The sequence below is a fragment of the Delphinapterus leucas genome, chromosome 4 (genome assembly GCF_059928025.1).
Source record: "Delphinapterus leucas isolate spDelLeu-1000000601 "Yukka" chromosome 4, BTC_Dleu_Yukka2, whole genome shotgun sequence".
NCBI classification, from domain to species: domain Eukaryota; kingdom Metazoa; phylum Chordata; class Mammalia; order Artiodactyla; family Monodontidae; genus Delphinapterus; species Delphinapterus leucas.
This window is the reverse complement of record NC_143132.1, coordinates 144410445-144435320: the sequence shown is the minus strand read 5'-3', so window position 1 is coordinate 144435320 and position 24876 is coordinate 144410445.

The following is a 24876-nucleotide window of genomic DNA, read 5'->3' as shown; positions in this document are numbered from 1 at the left end:
ATGTGGAATCTAAAAAATGATACAAATGTACTTACATACAAAACAGAAACAGACTCACAGACATAAAAAAGAAGCTTATGGTTACCAAAGGGGAAATGTGGGAGGAGGGATAAATTAGGAGTTTGGGATTAACAGACACATGCTACTATATATAAAATAGATAAGCAACAAGGACGTACTGTATAGCACAGGGAACTATACTCAATATTTTGTAATGACATATAAGGGAAAAGAATCTGAAAAAGAATATATATATATATGCATAGCTGAATCCCTTTGCTGTACACCTGAAACTATATATTGTAAATCAACTACACTTCAATAAAAAAAGGTTGCACACGTTATCTCATTAATCCCTGGAAAACTTCATGACATAGGTGCTAATATTATCCATATTTAACACATGAAGATATTAAAGATAGGGATGCTTAAATGCGGTGCTTAAAATCATCATCTAGGAAGGAGCAAAGTCAGACCTCTGATTCCAGAGGCTAGGATGTGCTCATTAAAATTTTATTCCCTTCCTCTTATAAGAAAGAAAACCTTGCTGACAAAGGACAAGGAAGGATTTAGATATTTGAAATGGATGGGGGATCTTTCTGGCTCTCAAGCAAAGCCCTTGATCCTGGGACTGGAGTGTAACCATCTCTTCTTAATCCTAGAACTTACCTTTAGAAATCCCTGCTGAGGTGCTATTGGGAGTACAATAGAGAGTTGCCCCATAGACCCACATTTAGAGTAATAATATGATAAAACAATATAACTCTCAGGTATCCTCTCTAGGTAAGGGTACTCTCACAGGTATCCTTTCTAGGTAAGTTGTACCACCATCAAATATTCCGAGCTGGTAATACAGATGTGAAAAGTCTTAATGAATTGTCAAGTCAAAGCTAAATATAAAGGAGAAAAGTAGCTGAAAGCTTTAGACCTTATCTTAAGGGAGGAGGAATTTCAATGCCAGAATATTAGAACATCTCCCTCAAATTACATTTGACCTAAGATTACGACAGATACTGCCCTAGGCCACCAACAAGGTGGCAAATTAAAGTCATACTAATGGGTGGGTCAAAAAGGGCCTTCGGTTTTTAAAGTAAAAATAAAAGACACATTTTTCATTTTCACCAAGAACTTTATTAAGTAACATATTCACCCTTTTGTTCCACTACCTTCTGACATTTTTTCAGGCAACTTCATAATTCCATCTTCCCAAAACGTTTTATCTTTTTGAGTAAAGAACTGTTCCAGGTGCCTTTTACAGTCTTCCAGGGAATCAGAATTTTTCCCATTAAAAGAATTTTGCAAAGACCAAAATAAATGGAAATCCGAAGGTGCAATGTCTGGTGAATACAGCGGATGAATCAGGACTTCCCAGCCAAGCTGTTAACAGTTTTTGCCTGGTCATCAAAGAAACGTGCGGTCTTGCGTTATCCTGATGGAAGATTATGAATTTTCTGTTGACTAATTCTGGAGGCTTTTTGTCGAGTGCTGCTTTCAGTCTAATTGGGAGCAGTACTTCTTGGAATTAATCGTTTGGTTTTCAGGAAGGAACTCATCATAGGGGACTCCCTTCCAATCCCACCATATACACAACATCACCTTCTTTGGATGAAGACCAGCCTTTGGTGTGGCTGGTGGTGGCTCATTTCTCTTATCCCACAATCTCTTCCTTTCCACATTATTGTACAGTATCCACCTTTCATCGGCCATCACAATTTGTTTTAAAAATGCAACGTTTTCATAACATTTCAGTAGAGAATCGCATGCGGGAATATAGTCAAGAAGATTTTTGTCACCTAACTTATGTCGAACCCAAACATCAAAGCAATTCACATAACCAAGCTGGTGCAAATGATTTTCAGTGCTTGATTTGGATATGTTGAGTATGTCGGCTCTCTCCTGCGTGGTAAAATGTTGATTGTTCGCAATTACTGTTTCGATTTGATCACTATCAACTTCAACTGGTCTACCCGATTGTGAAGCATCGTCCAGTGAGAAATCTCCAGCAGGAAACTTTGCAAACCACTTTTGACACGTTCGATCAGTCACAGCACCTTCTCCATATACTGCACAAATCTTTTTGTGTGTTTCCATTGCATTTTTACCTTTCTTGAAATAATAAAGCATAATATGCTGAAAATGTTGCTTTTTTTCTTCCATCTTCAATAGTAAAATGGCTACACAAGTATTCACCAATTTTGATGTCTTTTTTTAAATGCACACTGACATGACAGCTGTTACATACAACCTAACAAAATAGTTTCAAATGAAGTTAAAGACAGTTATGTGCTACTACAGCCATCTTACAGAAAAACATGAATGAACATTTTGGCCCACCCACTAGTTATTTCCAGCTCTACCCCTTGAATTCTTTGCTTTGGTTAAAAAACATGAGAGAGAAATCCCCATGGTCTGTCACAATTGCTCCCTTTGTTCGGGATTCACAAAATTTCATATGATTCCCAGATGACCCATTGGCCTCGTAGCTCAAAGTCTAGGTCCACTGCATCAGGCACACCATTTCACTGTGTCCAGGGCTGTGTTTACCCATATGCAAACCTCTTCTCCTTAGGTGGGAGCTGAGCCTCAGCAGAATGCCGGGTCTTTTGCCTCTCACCTCGTCCTCCTCCAGGTTTAATCCCTGCCCTACCACGTGCTTTCAATATGGCGTCCTATCACCTGAGTTGGACTCTTGATTTTCTCATTGTTGCTTTCCTCCTACAGTAGCTGAGATGCCACTCTTTTCTCATGAGTAGTTACAGCAGCTCTGGCCCAGACCCAAACTTATAAATCAGTCCCTCCTGTGTTTCTAGAACACAATGTCCAACAGAAATAAAATGCAAGTCATATATGTAATTTAAAATTTTCTAGTTTTGCACTAAAAAAGTAAAAAGAAAGAGGTGAATAATATATTTTGCTTAAACCAACATATCCACAAAACAAATTCAACCTGTCATAAACATTTTTGAAAAAATATCATTAATAAGATATTTTACATTCTCTATTTTTCTACTAAGTCTTTGAAATCTGGCATGTGTTTTACTCTTAAATCACATCCTAATTTGGATGCTAAATATTTATCAGAATTAGTTGATCCATAAGTACAGTTCATAAATTTGAAAAAAAAATAGATTGACACACTCAAGTTGTTCCAAACATATGTAAGTTTTCCAGTAGCTGAATTAAGTATCAGTTTTTAAAGTTAAATTTAAATTAATTAAAACAAAATTTTAAACTTACTTTCTCAGTCACACATCATTTTTTTGTGAATTATTATGATGTATTTATTTATTGTAATTGCAGTATAGTTGATTTACAATGTTGTGTTAGTTTCAGGTGCATAGTAAAGTGATTCAGTTATACATGTACATACATTTTTTTCAGACAATTTTCCATAATAGGTTATTATAAGATATTAAGTATAGTTCCCTGTGCTATAGAGTAGGTCCTTGTTGGTTACCTATTTTGTATAGAGTAGCATGTATCTGTTAATACCAAACTAATGATTTATTCCTCCCCCCCCACACTAGTCATATTTTAATTGCTCAACTACCACGTGGGGCTTGTGGCTACCATATTGGAGAGTGAAGTTTTCACAGCATGTACAGTAGGAATTCATCAGCTGTTCAGCTTTCAGCTGACTCATAGGGCACCTTCCATTTCTGTTTCTGTTACTACTTCTCTCTGTACCACATCAAAAAATCAAATCAAAATCAGTTTGTTTTTTTAACATCTTTATTGGAGTACAATTGCTTTACACTGCTGCTTCTGCTTCTGCTTTATGATAAAGTGAATCAGCTATACATATAACTATATCCCACTAACTCCTCCCTCTTCCTCCCACCCTCCCTATCCCACCCCTCCATGTGGTCACAAAGCGCCAAGCTGATTTCCCTGTGCTATGTGGCTGCTTCCCACTAGCTATCTATTTTACATTTGGTAGTGTACGTATGCCCATGCCACTCTATCACTTCGTCCCAGCTTACCCTTCTCCCTCCCCGTGTCCTCAAGTCCATTCACTACGTCTGCATCTTTATTCCTGTCCTGCCCCTAGGTTCTTCAGTATCATTTTTTTTTTTTTTTTAGATTCCATATATATGTGTTAGCATATGGTATTTGTTTTTTTCTTTCTGACTTACTTTACTCTGTATGACAGACTCTAGGTCCATCTACCTCACTACAAATAACTCAATTTCATTTCTTTTTATGGCTGAGTAATAATATTCCATTGTATATATGTACCACATCTTCTTTATCTATTCATCCGATGATGGACACTTAGGTTGTTTCCATCTCCTGGCTATTGTAAATAGAGCTGCAATGAACATTTTGATACATGACTCTTTTTGAATTATGGTTTTCTCAGGGTATATGCCCAGTAGTGAGATTTCTGAGTTGTATGGAAGCTCTATTTTTAGTTTTTAAAGGAACTTCCATACTGTTCTCCATAGTGACTGTATCAATTTACACTCCCACCAACAGTGCAAGAGGGTTCCCTTTTCTCCATACCCTCTCCAGCATTTATTGTTTGTAGAATTTTTGATGATGGCCATTCTGGCCAATGTGAGGTGATACCTCACTGCAGTCTTGATTTGCATTTCTCTAATGATTAGTGACATTGAGTATCCTTTCATGTGTTTGTTGGCAATCTGTATATCTCTTATGGAGAAATGGCTATTTAGGTCTTCTGCCCATTTTTGGATTGGGTTCTTTGTTTTATTTGATATTGAGCTGCATGAGCTGCTTGTAAATTTTGGAGAATAATCCTTTGTCAGCTGTTTCATTTGCAAATATTTCTCCCAATCTGAGGGTTGTCTTTTTGTCTTGTTTGTGGTTTCCTTTGCTGTATAAAAGCTTTTAAGTTTCATTAGGTCCCATTTGTTTATTTTTGTTTTTATTTCTATTTCTTTAGGAGGTGAGTCAAAAAGGATCTTGTTGTGATTTATATCATAGAGTGTTCTGACTAAGTTTTCCTCTAAGAGGTTTATAGTGTCTGGCCTTACCTTTAGATCTTTAATCATTTTGAGTTTATTTTTGTGTATGGTGTTAGGGAGTGTTCTAATGTCATTCTCTTCCATGTAGCTCTCCAGTTTTCCCAGCACCACTTATTGAAGAGGCTGTCTTTTCTCCATTTTATATTGCCTCCTTAATCAAACATAATGTGACCATATGTGCATGGGTTTATCTCTGGGCTTTCAATCCTATTCCATTGATCTATATTTCTGTTTTTGTGCCAGTACCATACTGTCTTGATTACTGTAGCTTTGCAGTATAATCTGAAGTCAGGGAGCCTAATTCCTCCAGCTCCTTTTTTCTTTCTCAGGATTGTTTTGGCAAGGAGTTGAGGAAGATGGCGGAAGAGTAAGACGCAGAGATCACCTTCCTCTACACAGATACATCAGAAATACATCAACACATGGAACTGCTCTGATAGAACACACAATGAATGCTGGCAGAAGACCTCAGACCTCCCAAAAGGCAAGAAACTCCCCACGTACCTGGGTAGGGCAAAAGAAAAAATGAAAAACAGAGACAAAAGAATAGGGATGGGACCTGCACAAGTGGGAGGGAGCTGTGAAGGAGGAAAGGTTTCCACACACTAGGAAGCCCCTTCATGGGGGGAGACTGTGGGTAGCAGAGGGGGGAAGCTTCAGAGCCATGGAGGAGAGCGCAGCAACAAGGGTGCAAAAGGCAAAGTGGAGAGATTCCCGCACTGAGGATTGGCGCCGACCAGCACTCACCAGCCCGAGAGAGTTGTCTGCTCACCCACCGGGGCGGGTGGGGGCTGGGAGCTGAGGCTCGGGCTTTGGTCAGATCGCAGGGAGAGGAGTGGGGTTGGTGGCGTGAACACAGCCTGAAGGGGTTAGTGCACCACGAATAGCCAGGAGGGTGTCCGGGGAAAACTCTGGACCTGCCGAAGAGGCAAGAGACTTTTTCTTGACTCTTTGTTTCCTGGTGCACAAGGAGAGGGGATTAAGAGCACTGCTTAAAGGAGCTCCAGAGACGGGCGTGAGCCACAGCTTAAAGTGCAGACCCCAGAGACGGGCATGAGGCGCTAAGGCCGCTGCTGCAGCCACCAAGAAACCTGTGTGCAAGCACAGGTCACCATCCACACTGCCCCTCCTGGGAGCCTGTGCAGCCCACCACTGTCAGGGTCCCGTGATCCAGGGACAACTTTCCCGGGAGAATGCATGGCATGCCTCAGGCTGGTGCAACATGATGCTGGCCTCTGCCACCGCAGGATCGCCCCGCATCCATGCCCCTCCCTCCACCCGGCCTGAGTGAGCCAGAGCCCCCTAATCAGCTGCTCCTTTAACCCCGTCCTGTCTAAGCAAAGAACAGACACCTTGCAGCGACCTACATGCAGTGGCAGGGCCAAATCCAAAGCTGAGGCCCCGGAGCTGTGCAAAAAAGAAGAGAAAGGGAAATCTCTCCCAGCAGCCTCAGGAGCAGTGGATTAAATCTCCACAATCAACTTGATGTACCCTGCAACTGTGGAATACCTGAATAGACAACAAACCATCCCAAAGTGAGGAGGTGGACTTTGAGAGCAAGATTTATTTTTTCCCCTTCTCCTCTTTTTGTGAGTGTGCATGTTTATGCTTCTGTGTGAGATTTTCTCTGTAATACCTTTGCTTTCACCATTTGTCCTAGGGTTCTATCCATCTGTTTTTTTCTTTTGTTTTTTTGTTTTACTTAAAAAATTTTTTTTCTTAATAATTATTTTTTCTTTTAATAACTTGATTTTATTTTACCTTACTTATTTTATTTTATCCTATTCTTCCTTCCTTCCTTTCTTTCTTTCTTTCTTTCTTTCTTTCTTTCTTTCTTTCTTTCTAATTTTTCTCCCTTTTTTTCTGAGCTGTGTGGATGAAAGACTCTTGGTGCTACAGCCAGGAGTTGGTGCTGTTCCTCTGAGGTGGGAAACTGGTCCACAAGATACCTCCCAGTTCCACATAATATCAAGCAGCGAAAATCTCCCAGAGATCTCCATCTCAACACCAACACCCAGCTTCACTCAATGACCAGCAAGATACAGTGCTGGACACCCTATGCCAAACAACTAGCAAGACAGGAACACAACCCCACCCATTAGTGGAGAGGCTGCCTAAAATCATAATAAGACCACAGACACCCCAAGAACACACCACCAGACATGGACCTGTCCACCAGAAAGACAAGATGCAGCCTCATCCACCAGAACACAGGCACTAGTCCCCTATACCAGGAAGCCTACACAACCCACTGAACCAACATTAGCCACTGGGGACAGACACCAAAAACAATGGGAACTATGAACCTGCAGCCTGCAAAAAGGAGACCCCAAACACAGTAAGATAAGCAAAATGAGAAGACAGAAAAACACACAGCAGATGAAGGAGCAAGGTAAAAACCCACCAGACCAAACAAATGAAGAGGAAATAGGCAGTCTACCTGAAAAAGAACTCAGAATAATGATAGTAAAGATGATCAAAAATCTTGGAAATAGAATAGACAAAATGCAAGAAACATTTAACAAGGACCTAGAAAAATTAAAGAGGAAACAAACAATGATGAACAACACAATAAATGTAATGAAAAATACCCTAGAAGGGATCAATAGCAAATAACTGAGGCAGAAGAACAGATAAGTGGATAAGTGACCTGGAAGATGAAATAGTGGAAATAACTACTGCAGAGCAGAATAAAGAAAAAAGAATGAAAAGAACTGAGGACAGTCTCAGAGACCACTGGGACAACATTAAGTGCACCAACATTCGAATTATAGGGGTCCCAGAAGAAGAAGACAAAAAGAAAGTGACTGAGGAAATATTTGAAGAGATTATAGATGAAAATTTCCCTAATATGGGAAAGAAAATAGTTAATTGAGTCCAGGAAGTACAGAGAATCCCATACAGGATAAATCCAAGGAGAAAGACGCCAAGACACATATTAATCAAACTGTCAAAAATTAAATATAAAGAAAACATATTAAAAGTAGCAAGGGAAAAACAAAAAATAACACACAAGGGAATCCCCATAAGGTTAACAGCTGATCTTTCAGCAGAAACTCTGCAAGCCAGAAGGGAGTAGCAGGACATATTTAAAGTGATGAAGGAGAAAAACCTGCAACCAAGACTACTTTACCCAGCAAGGATCTCATTCAGATTTGATGGAGAAATTAAAACCTTTACAGACAAGCAAAAGCTGAGAGAGTTCAGCACCACCAAACAAGCTTTACAACGTATGCTAAAGGAACTTCTCTCAGCAAGAAACACAAGAGAAGGAAAAGACCTACAAAGACAAACACAAAACAATTAAGAAAATGGGAATAGGAACATACATATCGATAATTACCTTAAACGTAAATGGATTAAATGCTCCCACCAAAAGACAAAGACTGCCTGAATGGATACAAAAACAAGACCCATATATATGCTGTCTACAAGAGACCCACTTCAGACCTAGGGACACATACAGATGGAAAGTTAGGGGATGGAAAAAGATATTCCATGGAAATTAAAAGAAAGCTGGAGTAGCAATTCTCGTATCATACAAAATAGAATTTAAAATAAAGACTCTTAAAAGAGACAAAGAAGGACACACCATAATGATCAAGGGATCCATACATGAAGAAGATATAACAATTGTAAACATATATGCACCCAACATAGGAGCACCTCAATACATAAGGCAAATACTAACAGCCATAAAAGGGGAAATCTACAGTAACACAATCATAGTAGGGGACATTAACACCCCACTTTCACCAATGGACAGATCATCCAAAATGAAAATAAATAATGAAACACATGCTTTAAGTGATATATTAACAAGATGGATTTAATTAATATTTATAGTACATTCCATTCAAAAACAACAGAATACACATTTTTCGCAACTGCTCATGGAACATTCTCCAGGACAGATCATATCTTGGGTCACAAATCAAGCCTTGGTAAATTTCAGAACATTGAAATCGTATCAAGTATCTTTTCCAACCACAACGCTATGAGATTAGATATCAATTACAGGAAAAGATCTGTAAAAATACAAACACATGGAGGCTAAACAATACACTACTTAATAACGAAGTGATCACTGAAAAAATCAAAGAGGAAATCAAAAAATACCTAAATACAAATGACAATGGAGAAACGATGACCCGAAACCTATGGGGTGCAGCAAAAGCAATTCTAAGAGAGAAGTTTATAGCAATAAAATCCTACCTTAAGAAACAGGAAACATGTCAAATAAAAAACATAACCTTGCACCTAAAGCAATTAGAGAAAGAAGAACAACAAAAAAAACAAAGTTAGCAGAAGGATAGAAATCATAAATGACAGATCATAAATAATTGAAAAAGAAATGAAGGAAAGGATAGAAAAGATCAATAAAACTAAAAGCTGGTACTTTGATAAATAAACACAATTGATAAACCATTAGCCAGACTCATCAAGGAAAAAAGGGAAAAGACTCACATCAATAGAATTACGAATGAAAAAGGAGAAGTAACAACAGACACTGCAGAAATACAAAGGATCATGAGAGATTACTAAAAGCAACACTATGCCAATAAAATGGACAACATGAAAGAAATGGACAAATTCTTAGAAATGCACAACCAGCCGAGACTGAACCAGGAAAAAATAGAAAATATGAACAGACCAATCCCAAGCACTGAAATTGAAACTGTGATTAAAAATCTTCAAACAAACAAAAGCCTAGGACAAGATGGCTTCACAGGCAAAATCTTGCAAACATTTAGAGAAGAGCTATCACCTATCCTTCTCAAACTCTTCCAAAATATAGAAGAGGGAGGAATACTTCCAAACTCATTCTACGAGCCCACCATCACCCTGATACCAAAACCAGACAGGATGTCACAAAGAAAGAAAACTAGAGGCCAATATCACTGATGAACATAGATGCAAAAATCCTCAATAAAATACTAGCAAACAGAATCCAACAGCACATTAAAAGCATCATACACCATGATCAAGTGGGGTTTATTCCAGGAATGCAAGGATTTTTCAGTATATGCAAATCAATCAACGTGATACATCATATTAACAAATGGAAGGAGAAAAACCATATGATCATCTCAATAGATGCAGAGAAAGATTTCAACAAAATTCAACAGCGATTTATGATAAAAACCCTGCAGAATGTAGGCATAGAGGGAACTTTCCTCAACATAATAAAGGCCATATATGACAAACCCACAGCCAACATCATCCTCAATGGTGATAAACTGAAACCATTTCCACTAAGATCAGGAACAAGACAAGGTTGCCCACTGTCACCACTATTATTCAACATTGTTTTGGAAGTTTTAGCCACAGCAATCAGAGAAGAAAAAGAAACAAAAGGAATCCAAATCAGAAAATAAGAAGTAAAGCTGTCATTGTTTGCAGATGACATGATACTCTACATAGAGAATCCTAAGGATGCTACCAGAAAACTACTAGAGCTAATCAATGAATTTGGTAAAGTAGCAGGATACAAAATTAATGTACAGAAATCTTTGGCATTCCTATACACTAATGATGAAAAATCTGAAAGTGAAATTAAGAAGACACTCCCATTTATCACTGCAACAAAAAGAATAAAATATCTAGGAATAAACCTACCTAAGGAGATAAAAGACCTGTATGCAGAAAATTATAAGACACTGATGAAAGAAATTAAAGATGATAGAAATAGATGGAAAGATATACCTTGATCTTGGATTAAAGAATCAATCAATCAGTCATTGTGAAAATGACTCTACTACCCAAAGCAATCTACAGATTCAATGCAATCCCTATCAAACTACCACTGGCACTTTTCACAGCACTAGAACAAAAAATTTCACAATTTGTATGGAAACACAAAAGACCCCGAATAGCCAAAGCAATCTTGAGAACGAAAAATGGAGCTGGAGAAATCAGGCTCCCTGACTTCAGACTATACTACAAAGCTACAGTAATGAAGAGAGTATGGTACTGGCACAAAAACAGAAATATAGATCAATGGAACAGGATAGAAAGCCCAGATATAAACCCACGCATATATGGTCCCCTTAACTTTGATAAAGGAGGCAAGAATATACAGTGGAGAAAAGACAGCCTCTTCAATAAGTGGTGCTGGCAAAACTAGACAGATACATGTAAAAGTATGAGATTAGAACACTCACTGACACCATAGACAAAAATAAGCTCAAAATGGATTAAAGACCTCAATGTAAGGCCAGAAATTATCAAGCTATTTGAGGAAAACACAGGCAGAACACTCTATCCCATAAATCACAACAAGATCCTTTTTGACCCACCTCCTAGAGAAATGGAAATAAAAACAAAAATAAACAAAGGAGACCTAATGAAACTTCAAAGCTTTTGCACAGCAAAGGAAACCATAAACAACAACAAAAGACAACCCTCAGAATGGGAGAAAATATTTGCAAATAAAGCAACTGACAAAGGATTAAACTCCAAAATTTACAAGCAGCTCATGCAGCTCAATATCCAAAAAACAAACAACCCAATCCAAAAATGGGCAGAAGACCTAAATAGACATTTCTCCAAAGAACATATACAGATTGCCAGCAAACACATGAAAGACTGCTCAACATCATTAATCATTAGAGAAATGCAAATCAAAATTACAATGAGATATCATCTAACTCTTGTCAGAATGGCCACCATCAAAAAATCTACAAACAATAAATGCTGGAGAGGGTGTGGAGAAAAGGGAACACTCTTGCGGTGTTGGTGGGAATGTTAATTGATACAACCGCTATGGGGAATGGTATGGAGGTTCCTTAAAAAGCTACAAATAGAACTACCATGTGATGCAGCATTCCCACTACTGGGCATATACCCTGAGCAAACCGTAATTCAAAGAGAGTCATGTACCAATATGTTCATTGCAGCTCTATTTACAATAGCCAGGATATGGAAGCAACCTAGGTGTCCATCTACAGAAGACTGGATAAAGAAGGTGTGACACATATATACAATGGAATATTACTCAGCCAGAAAAGGAAATGAAATTGAATTATTTGTAGTGAGGTGGATGGACCTAGAGTCTGTCATACAGAGTGAAGTAAGTCAGAAAGAGAAACACAAATACTGTATGGTAACACATATATATGGAATCTAAGAAATAAATAAATAAATAAAGGTCATGAAGAACCTAGGGGTAAGATGGGAATAAAGACACAGACCTACTAGAGAATGGGCTTGAGGATATAGGAAGGGGGAAGTGTAAGCTGTGAGAAAGTGAGAGAGTGGCATGGACATATATACACTACCAAACATAAAATAGATAGCTAGTGGGAAGCAGCTGTATAGCACAGGGAGATCAGCTCGGTGGTTTGTGACCACCTAGAGGGGTGGGATAGGGAGGGTGGGAGTGAGGGAAATGCAAGAGGGAAGAGATATGGGAACATATGTATATGTATAACTGATTCTCTTTGTTATAAGGCAGAAACTAACACATCATTGGAAAGAAATTATCCTCCAATAAAGATGTTAAAAAAAAACAGATTGTTTTGGCTCTTCGGGGTCTTTTGTGTTTCAGTACAAATTGTGAGATTTTTTGTTCTAGTTCTGTGGAAAATTCCATTGGTCATTTGATAGGAATTGCACTGAATCTCTAGATTGCTTTGAGTAGTATAGTCATTTTCACAATGTTGATTCTTCCAATCCAAGAACATTTTGTATCTCTCCATCTGTTTGTATCATCTTAATTTCTTTCATCAGTGTCTTATAGTTTTCTACATACAGGTCTTTTGTCTCCTTAGGTCGCTTTTTTCCTAGGAATTGTATTCTTTTTGTTGAAATGGTAAGTGGGTGTGTTTCCTTAATTTGTCTTTCAGAGTTTTTATCATTAGTGTATAGGAATGCAAGAGATTTCTGTGCATTAATTTTGTATCCTGCTACTTTACCAAATTCATTGATTAGCTCTAGTAGTTTTCTGGTAGTATCTTTAGGATTCTCTATGTACAGTATCATGTCATCTTCAAAGAGTGACCACTTTACTTCTTTTGTGATTTGGATTCCTTTTATTTCTTTTTATTCTCTGATTTCTGTGTCTACAACTTCAAAACTATGTTGAATAATATTGTGAGAGTGGACCACCTTGTCTTGTTCCTGATCTTAGGTGAAATGCTTTCAGCCTTTCACCTTTGAGAACAATGTTGGCAGTGGGTTTGTCATATGTGGCCTTTATTATGTTGAAATAAGTTCGCTCTGTGCCTACTTTCTGGAGGGTTTTCATCCTAAATAGGTGTTAAATTTCGTTGAAAGCTTTTTGTGCATCTATTGTGGTTATCATATGGTTTTTCTCCTTCAATTTGTTAATATGGTGTATCACATTGACTGATTTGCATATATTAAAGAATCCTTGCATTCCTGGAGTAAACCCCACTTGATCATGGTGTATGATCCTTTTAATGTGCTGCTGGATTCTGTTTGCTAGTATTTTGTTGAGGATTTTTACATCTATGTTCATCAGTGATATTGGCCTGTAGTTTTCTTTCTTACACCTTTGTCTGGTTTTGGTATCAGGGTGATGGTGGCTGACTGGTTTTGGTATCAGGGTGATGGTGACCTCATAGAATGGGTTTGAGAGTGTTCCTCCCTCTACTATATTTTGGAAGAGTTTGAGAAGGATGGGTGTTAGCTCTTCTCTAAATGTTTGCAAGAATTCGCCTGTGAAGCCATCTGGTCCTGGGCTTTTGTTTGTCGGAAGATATTTAATCACTGTTTCAGTATCAGTGCTTGTGATTGGTCTGTTCATATTTTCTATTTCTTCCTGGTTCAATCTCAGAAGGTTGTGCTTTTCTAAGAAATTGTCCATTTCTTCTAGGTTTCCATGTTTTTGACATATATTGGCTTGTAGTAATCTCTCATGATCCTTTGTATTTCTGCAGTGTCAGTTGTTACTTCTTCTTCATTTCTTATTCTATTGATTTGAGTCTTCTCCCCTTTTTTCTTGATGAATCTGGCTAATGGTTTATCAATTTTGTTTATCTTCTCAAAGAACCAGCTTTTAGTTTTATTGATCTTTGCTATCATTTCCTTCATTTCTTTTTCATTTATTTATGATCTGATCTTTATGATTTCTTCCCTGCATACTAGAGCTAGTTTTCCTCTGAAAGACATTATTTGTGACCTGCATTTGTGGAACAGGTCAATCTTAGACCGTCACACGTTCCTGTGTTAACCTACCTCTCAAGTCATCTTAGACTTTATGAAGCGGCCTGTAATAACAAATGAACACTTGACTGGGAATCAGAAAGCTTGTGTAATAATAACAGCTCTGCTCTTCAGTAGCTGTGTGACCCTGAGGAAGTTTCAACTTAAATTCTTTAGTTGTACATCAGTATTTGAACCAGATATTCCATGGATACATCTCACTCTATGATCTTATGAACTCCATTTTAAAATACTTAAAAATAAAATACTCTAAAAAAAACCTTTTGGAATAATGAGTCCATTAATCTGGCTGAAGTATACCATCTTCAGCTCAACACAATGTGGGTTTTCTCCTGAATACAACTCTTTGTAATGAGTTAGTGTGGGTTAGAGAAACATCAATAACAAAGTTGTGCAGGCTAGAGACAGAATAATAATTATTACAAGTATAATTAAATATTCTTAGGTGTTTGCACTGTTCCAAGCACTGTTTTAATTAATCAACCTTTTAAAATGAGTATTGTTTTACAGATAAGGAAATTGAGGCTCAAAGGGTTAAGTGAGTTCATTTGTAACAAATTTACAGTTGCCAAAGGGAAAGTGGGGAAGGCATAAGTTGCCAGATTGGGATTGACACATACACACTACTATATATAAAATAGATAATAAGCATCTACTGTATAGCACAGGGAACTCTACTCAATACTCTGTAAATGGGAATAGAATCTAAAAATTTGTGGATATATATATATATATAACTGATTCACTTTGCTGTACACATGAAACTAACAAAGCTTTCTAAATCAACTATACTCCAATAAAAATTATTTTTAAAAAGGGTTAAATAACTTGCCCAAGCGCATGCAGCTAATGTGCAGAAAACACAGGTTTCTAACACAGTTCTCCCTGATGTTGAACCTGAATCACTTAAGCACTGCCTTTCAGGGAATAAACTGGATGTGTTCAAGTCACATCATCTTTCCTTTTCAGTCTCTACCAATACATTCAAAAATCAATTTTGATAATTTCACATTAATAAAAAGTAAGAACTCTAAGGCTAAGGAAAAATGCAGAAATCCACCATAGATTTTAGACACATAGAACATACTTTTCGTATATCTACCACAAGAAAGTTGAAGGTTGTTACTTACTAGCTTCTGCATAGGTCCTATTATTATTAATAACATATTTTGGAATGGTATTGACAAATAAAAGTAGTTGAGGAAAAGCAGAGTTACTTCAAGTCTTGAGGTAATTTAGAGATCAGTTGTAGTTTTCAAATTCTGCCAAGCTCCCTTTCTATTCATGTTGTTTCCATCAAACAGTGAAACCATTCTATCCAAATAAATTATGTTTTACTTCCTGATACAGACAAGAAGAACCAGAGCTTCAAAAGCATGTATCAAAATAGCAGCAAGATTGTGTCACTTGTTCAAGACACACAGAAACTTGCTGTTTGAAAAATGCAAATGTTTGGCTAATTGAGTTTTAAGACACTTTCCAGTTGCATGAAAGTCAAGCTTCTTTTTTTTCTCTAACCTGAACCATATGATTATGTGTTCTGATGATAGACAGATTGCTCTCTTTTCCTTTACATTTTATCAAAGAGTGTTAAAATTACTTTTACAGTAATAATCCTCCCAAGCCTAAGGAAGTCATAACATGCTAAAGAAAATATTCAGAGATGATATATCATGCAGGAGAAGATATCTTCCCTTCTGAATTCTGCAATTCTCATAAAAATATATTATGCAAAATAAATCTTGCAGTGTAAATTATCTTTTAGAAAATGTTATTCTTCAATTTCATTTCCAAATTATCCAAAATGAATTAGGATTTCATATTTAGCTGTCAACACAAAATTCTACCTCCCAAATATAGATTGGGTTTTGAGAAGAAAAACAGTACAAAGTGGTAAAAGTCCAGTTTCTTTTATACTCCTCCAGTTTAATATAGCATTCTGGATTCACATATACTCACTAGATTGTGCAAAACTGACTGATTCTTAGAGAATCCCTTAAGTTGTTTTATTTTACTGTGACATTTTGTGGATAATTTAAAGGAACTAAGATTCCCTTTTAAAAAGAAAGAGAGCAAGAGAGAGAGAGAGAGAGAGATCAATAGCTCTAATAAAATATACTAAATAGACCCAGATATTTCTATTCATTCCCTACAGTTGTGCAAGGCCATGGTTCTTTGAACAGCAAGATAGGTTATGATTCAGTGTTACCAATAATACGCAACTGATTAAAATAAAATTATTGGATTTAAGCATGAGATGTATCACTATGACGTTACTCACTAATCATTTTTTAGCTTTGACATTAAACTATGAAGGAGTCTTCTGATCCAAGATAACCAGGTTGACACCCCATTTACCATGAAGACAAACATATTGCTGTCATCAATGGAACATGAACAGCAATGCCAATCAGGAAGGATTTCTATTTTTTGATGCTGCTCATGTGAGCAGAAAGGTAAAAGAAAATTGAATTAAAGAACCAACTTTTCTTCACTAAATACTCTTATTCACAAAAAAAGTAGTGAAAAGTTACATGGGAGTGAGCACCTCACCCTATCAACATAGAGTAATTCTCTGCTCTGCCCCAGACTATATCCAACTGCATACTTTTCATGTCTTACAGGCTTGTCAAAATTAATACATCTAAAACTCAAGTTTTAATTATTCTTTTTAAGTGTGTTTCTTCCTCCGGACTACTTGTGTCAATAAATGACACATGACCCATCCTATTGCTCAAGTCAAAAACCCAGGTGCCATCTTTGATTTCATGTTTCCTCTGCACTACCTCAAATCTATCATGTCCTATTGGTTTTACCTACAAAATATTTCTTGAATATTTTAATTTTTTTCCTATTCTATTATCATTATCCTTGTCCATGATTATCTCTCACCTGGACAACCAAAATAGTTTAACAGGTCTTCCAACATAATTTCTGATCCTTTCTCATCCACCTCCAAAGAGCTGCCAGAGCAATATTATTTATTAATAAAATTGTGAGCTATAGAATTGCTTTAAAGCCTTAGGTGTCTTCCCATTGCTCTTGAAATGACTGTTTCCACTACAGCCCCCACCTCCAGACAATCAGTAATCTATAATCAATTTTTTTTCCTGATAGTAAAAAGAAACTAAGGACTCAAAGTCCTGGCTAAAAGATTCAAAGTTTGAGAAAATTAAATAGTCCACTAAAGATCCACCAGTGTTCTCTGTTGAATTCCAGATCCTCAGAAAGCTGAGAAAGGAAGTATGGATGATTTCCTGATGGAGAAACTCACCTACAGAAAGAAGGTCTATCAACAAGCTGAGGTATATAGAGAAAGAAGAGAGAGAAAACTTCCAAAAAGCTTCAGCATGGAAAATTTGTGGGTCCATTCCCAGATTCGAATTTTGATCTGTACACTTTCTTCTACTCTTATCCATTTGCACTAGTCCAACCTATATAATATGTAGAAGGTTATTAATAGGCAACCATTTGATTTCTACAAGTCTGAGGGGAAAAGGAAAAGATTCTGGAAACAAAAACACAAATGACTTTTCTTCATTCAACCTTGGGCCAGAGCCACAGGCATAAGCTAGTGACATGACAATCCCTTTTTAGGGCAAGATATGTAGAGATGGGACCAAAGCTAACAAATCAAGATATCCATATCCAAATATTGCCATACACAGCCCCACTGGCCATCTCATTCAAAATATCCCCTAATAAATATTTCATAAAACCCTTTGAACACAAATGCTCCTTCTAGTGAGGCTACATAAACAAATGCAAAATGAATGGTTTTGCAGTTCCTTCCTTTGGCCATTTTGGCCTTCCTGATATCAAAAAGAAATTTTTCTTCTTTATAGAAGTTGGGGGAGAGGGAAGTCTTTTCAATAACAACTCGAATGTCAGAGCTACAGAGGCCTCAAATATATCACTGAGTGGCCTATTTACCATGTCAAACAATGAATTTATCATCTGTGACAAGGAGAATTTAAGTCTCTGGGTACTCAAACTGCTTTTCTCTACTGAAGTCATGATAACTGCTAAATTAATTTAGTTTAACTTTTTTCTCTCATGAATATTTTATAGTTCCTTCTTCAGGACATCTAGATTTTCAAGTACATTGTCTTATTAAGCTTACACATTTTAATTTAAAAAAAATTTGAGATCGAATGTATATGCCATTTAAATGTCTTCCTGTCATCCTCTCGTCTGCAGCACAAATAGTAGTGGTCATGGTTTAATGTCATCTGTCATGTTAGTGAACTCTATGCGAGGAGGATTTCCTTTTCACAATGTAAAAAATTTAGGTCTCTATATTGTGATTACCAAAGTACAGATTCCTTTAAAGAAAATGTCTGACTTAAATGGATAGAACTTATCTGATTAGAAAAATTTGATTCTTTATTTTAAAACTCAATTCTATTGTGCTTTCAAAGCACAATGTGCATAATTTCACAAAGTGTCTTGAATTATGAAATAACTTAAAAGTCTCGTTCATTATTGTTGAACCAAATACTCTTCAAACATACCACATATTTTTACATTATTGAAGTTGTACTAAACAAATACAAGTCTTCTGAGACAGGGAGGAAACTATAGATCATAAAGGTAGACCAGTGTTTTCAGCTGGAGGCAGTTTTGCCCCCCATCCTTTCTGGGGACACTTGCCAATGTCTGGAGACTTTTTTGATCATCATAACTGTGATGGGGTAGAGGTAGGTTGTTTCTGATAACCAGTGGGTAGAGGCTGAGGATACTAATAAACACCCTAAAATGCATCTAGGACAACTCCTCACAGCTCAGAATTATCTGGTCCAAAATTTCATTAGTGCCAAATCAAGAGAACTGAACGAAGAAAGAGAAGAATGAGATGTTTTTCTCATCAATAGACAGCTCTTAGAGGAGTACCAGGTACGGCTGTGGAACATGATTTCAAATTCACGAATTCAGGAATAAGGTATCAAGGATGAAATAATACAATGAAAATTGTGAGGAAAAGTAAAAATGGTTTGACGAGCACATTCATAAACTGTTCAACTTCACTACAAACCTGAAATGTAAGAGAGCATCCTCCTCCTCATCACCATAATCGCCATCTTTCCCGTATAACGGTTGAGGAAACTAAGCTGATAGAAGCCAACAGCCTAGCCCAGATCACTCAGAAGAGTCACAGTGACAACGTACATCTAAATTTTCTGACTCTTAATCTAGTGCCTTTCTCACTATATCATGTATATTTCTATCATATCCCTGGCAAAAGAAAACCTAGAACGTATGTGACACTTCAAACCTGTTGTTATAAGAAACACTGGCAATGAAATAAGGAGTTTCAGAAATGGCAATAGCATGGTGTTTACACTTGCCTCTTGCAGGTTCTGCAATAAGACCCAAGAATTTCTACAACCCCTTAAAATTCTACTGCAGATGAGTGTGTGGGGTGTCTCTGATAGCAGATGCTCTGGAAGGTAAACGAGTCCCATCACCAGACACAGGGCATCACCAGAATGACCTCACAATGCCTATTCACCATCAAGATAATAAAATCATCACTGACTCTGGCTGAAGAAATATTTTATGGATCCATATTCATAGACACCACCTTAAGCCCACTGAAGGGAGGTTGTTGGATAAATAGAGCAAAGAATAGATTTGGCATCTATTGGCTTTAGGAAATCACTGTAAGGGGACTAGAGGAAGAAGCTCTTTCTAGACCTGGCTTTTTCGCTGACTTACTGTGTAGCTTTAAAGTAACTTATATTTTCTGTATTTCAACTTTTTCATTTGTAAACTGAAAAAAGTAGCTACCACTTAGATGTGGTTGTACAAATAAAATGAGACAAATTTATATGAATGCATCTTGATAAGAAAAGCCAACAAACAGATATACAGTGTCATTATTAACTATTAAGTCTGTGCTCTTAATACTGATGTTGTTTTCAGCTAGGCTTTGGGCAGTGTGGCCCCTAAAATATGTGTTCAAGTTACTGGTAAAAGAAAAAACACTTTTCAAACTTTAAATATCGTGCCAGATTCAAATGAGTTTTGCCAAGAATGATGTTGGTTTTAAAACCGTCCTGTGAAATACTGACTGTAAGAAACAGTTCCCTGAGAGAAGTAGGTTATAACCAATAAAGGGGATATATTTATATTGACACCTCATCCAGAACAACTCTTATAACAGACCCTGTTGATTTCCTTCATAGCAACTATGCTTATAGCTATGTGTTTGTAGCAACCTTTCTCTAGCTAACAGACTTTTAATTTCATTTTGAATGCAATATGCTCAGCTCCGTGATATGAACTGAAGGGTCTCAGCCATCACAGCAGCCCTATCTCCCTTACAGAGTAGCATGCAACCTAGTGCTGACCAGTGACCTATAAGGAAAAATCTACTGGATAGAGGAGATTTTTGTGACATGTTATCCTTTATGGTTAATTAAAAAAATAGAGATGCAAACATAGAAGACTCTTTTGTTTCCTTCCATGTTTCCTACTTTGTAACATAAATATGATGAGATATCTGGAACTGTAGCAGCCATCTGTCAACCATGAGGCAAAAAGCTTGAGGTCCAACACCATCATGGTGAGAATGGCAGAGTGGGAGGATGAAAAGAGAATGAGTCCTTGATGACATTATTACGCTTCCTAGCCAATCCTGGAACCACTGCGCCCAAATGGGTTGTTAAGTGTACACTGAATGTTCCCTTGTTTTTAACCCAATGTTTATCAGGTTTTTAGTTACTCATAGCTAAGGTATCCTAACTAATACACCCATGTACTAATTCTACTTGTGCCCTCTACTGATCTTGTAAGCCTGTTTTTATATAAAGTTAGCATATCTCCATTTCTTTTATAAAAACATCACATTTTGCTAATGGAAGAAAAAAGACCTAGGATATAAGACATTGGGAAAGTAACAACCACTTCTGCTTCATGGATCAGAAATAATAGGACATTGTTTTTTCCATTTCTGTATTTTGCTAGCACTGATTCCTCTGCTGGGAAACCATTTCCTTCTTTATCTAGCTGGTCACATCTTCATATTCTCAGCTAGAGACTCACTTTTATGAAATCTTCTTCCAAGCAGAATTAGATGATTTCAACTTCAGGTTCCTATATATGTCAAGCAGGTCTTTTCTTTTGGTAGCAAGAAACAGAACACATGCTCAAATTGGCTGAAGCAAGATGGGGAATTAGAGGCTCACATGACTGGAAAGTCCAAGAAGACATCTGCCTTAAGTCAAGCCCTTAAGTCAAGGGCTCAAATGAGGTTGTCAGGATTCAATCTTGATATCACTCCTTTCTGCTGTCCACTGTGTTGGTCCGTTCTTAGACAGGACCTTTTTTCATGTGCAAAGGTGGGAACCACAAATCTGATTCATTCACTCAGATGCTCCGGTAGAAAAGTAACTATATTTCTATAACCACAAAAATGTCCTGGACTTGCTCTTGTTGGCTTAGTCAGGGTCATGGGCTCATGGTGTGGCCAGGGGTATGGAATACCTGATTAGTTTAGTATGAAGTTGGAGGTGGGGAGAGCCCCACACAAATCCAGTGGACTGAGAAAAGGAAAACAATTGATTCCCCAAAGGAATTCCTAAAAATGGGAAAATGGTTGAGGACGGGAAGAAAGCATGATACCGTGCACACACCACTACGTTATACCCCATTTATTAATTTAAAAAAAGATATTGATTGTTTATTATGTTCCAGGCACCACTGTTTCTCTCCCCACTAAGCTGCACTCCTCAAAGGACAATGTCTTGTTTAAGGCATCTTATGCTCCCTCTTACAGCACACAGCACATTGTACCATTTGAGTATTTGTCACCTTATACCAAATGGTAAACCCTGAAAATGGGACCTCATCTTACTCCTCTTTCCATTTTCAAAACCTCCTACAGTGCCAGGTTGGCACACAGTTTACTCACTGAGTTTTTATTGAATGAATGTGTTAGTGCTCAAGTACTCTGGGCAGAACTTGAGTTGTAATTAATAGTCAATAAGTGCAATTACCCTGTTAATCTCTAAATAGTGCCCAAGATGTATTTTTCAGATTTTGCAGACCCCTAGCAAAAGCAGAGATGCTGAACAGAATGAAACTAAAAAACTAAGCACCGTTTAAGTGGCCACCCACATAAAGAAGAGAGAGGAAGTGGAGTGGAGAGATCACAGATGTTAAGTTGTGTTGCTACTAACTTTAGCCAAAGTCACACACTTAAACATGGGAAACATTTCAAACTTTGAAGGTGATGAGACAGGGAAAGAGTGTTTTCAAAAAGGATGCTGTAACAATTCATCAAAAACAAAGTAGGTCTTAACTGTCTCAAGAATGTAGGTCACAAATTGAACAAAAATAGAAATCTAAGCTCCTTGGACAAAGCCAGAGGCAAGAAGCCAAAACATTAACATAAAAACCACTCTCGCTAACCTAAGTAAGCAGCAGGAAATAGCATCATTTGGACTTGGGTCCAGGCCAACCACAGTTCCCAAGGCCCAGCTCAGGCAGGAAGTACTCCTGCCATCTCTCTGACAGCTCAAGTCTGAAGCAGCAGCCAGAGGAAAGCGAACATCTAGCTAAGCTCTACATCAAGAAATGAGATGAGATGTGGAGATCAAGATTCACAGCCCAACAAACACAAAAACCAAAACTAAAGAATAGATATGTTGGGTCAAGATTCCAAAGACAGTAAGAAAGTGCCAGTGCAGAAAAACAAGTTTAAAAGAATCTTAAAAATTATTTTTTAGGCTCCTTGTCTTGTATGTGCATATTCACATACCTATTTGCATATTTCAACTATTACAACAGCTGCTTATCTAGTGAGGGTTTCTGTTTCAACCTTGAAACGTATACAATAACATGTCTTTGTAACATTTGTATTCATATAAATCCTTTCAAACCTCAAGTAATCAAATTATTATTGGATTCAGAGATTTAGGGCTTGCAATCCATTACTTTTCCTGTGTTTTCTCGCTTTTATTTATTTAGAAAGAAGTGATAAGCAAGAAAAGATATACGACAAAAATGAGCCAAGAATAGCTGACCCACACCACCAAAAAAAAATCATTATTCTTTTCGTTTTACCTTTCCATGCATTCAAAACGTGCAAGGTTTTACCACATACAGTTTTGCTTTTGAGACTATGGCACTCATAGTAACCTGTCATCCACTTAGTTTATAACATCACTTTTCCCCTCATTTTGCCTGAAGTTTATGACATATTTATCATTTAAAAATTGTTTTAATATTCCAATGGGAATAAACAGAAAGTTGTATATATCCTGCAAGAGGAAGATATACTAATCTGAATATTTATACTGGCCTTTTTGAAAAAATTTTCTTCCCCAGCCTCTGAAGTACCATGATTCCACCATCACTGCCATTTCCTGAAGCCACACCAGCATGACTTGAGGGGGCCCACACCATGAACACAGTGTCTCAAAGCGCCCAGTGCAGGACTCACACCTGGGAATGGGAAAAAGAGGAAAACAAAACAAAACACAGATGCTTACTTATGTGTTCCTTTAGTTATCTTCCATGAACTTTCTGTTTGTCTACATTTTATACCTAGGTGCTCATAAAGGGAAAGAACCTTCAATGTTTAGTTCATTTTGTGAGTCATAACACACCATAGTGGAAACAGACGAGTGTTTTTCAGTTAAGGAGCCCAGAGGAATTGAAAAGAACCCTTCTCAAGTCTCCTGAAGCCAATCTCTAACGGAAAAAAAAAGGCTCAGGACATCTATTTTTTTTAGTTTCCCATCTTCCTCCAAAAAATTAAATAAATATTGACCTCCTTTTACCCAAGACAAATCCACTTCCTCAGACTGTCTTTATTTTCTCTTTCTCATGCCCTCCCCACCCCACACACACACCTTGGTACTCTCACACCCTTATAAAAACATCTGCCACTATAGAACCCTGCTCTGCCTATCACAAGTCCAAAAACTCTACATGCAACTTCCTCCTCATTCTCTCTGACTTTGCATATACTAGTCCCTTTGTGAGGGAAACCCTAGCCTAGCCTCCACCTTCCCCTTACCTCTCTGCTGAACTCTACTCATTCTTTCTGAATTCCACTGGGAATTCCTTATGGAGTCTTTCTGTATTCTTCTACAGAATGAAGCACTTCAACCTCTGTCCCCAGTGGCCCTTTGTCCATGCCTCTGCTATAGCATGCATCCCACTGTACTATCATTTTCTGTTTCTGCCCCCTCCCTAGCTAGATTCATCACAGATGTGCCTGGTCCACCCTTAGAGTGTCCTCCATGCCTGGGTCATAGTCTGGTATTACAAGATGCTCATTTTTTGCTTATAGAAAGAAGTAATGTATAAATCAAGTGAAGTTGTCTGTTTACAAAGAACAAAGGCATCATTTACTCTTGGCTTGGTTGAAGGCCTACAGTAACAGGGATAGTGAAATTTCCATCAAACTTCATAAAATGGCAGCTTGTTCAAGGGATTACATTCCCACTACTTATATTAAATATTTAAGTAGACCCCTGTCACTAGTTCTCACCAAAACATGTAAGCAGAAGATATGTTACTTTCAGAACAAGGCAGTTAAAAACTGCTGGATCTTTCCTACTTTCTCTTCTCCATGTGCCACCTGAAGCAAAGAACTCTGAAGTCCAAACAGGATAGTGAAGCAACAAGAAGGAAAGAGTCTGGTTTGAATCTCCCTGTGAAGGAAAGCCAATCACAAACCAGG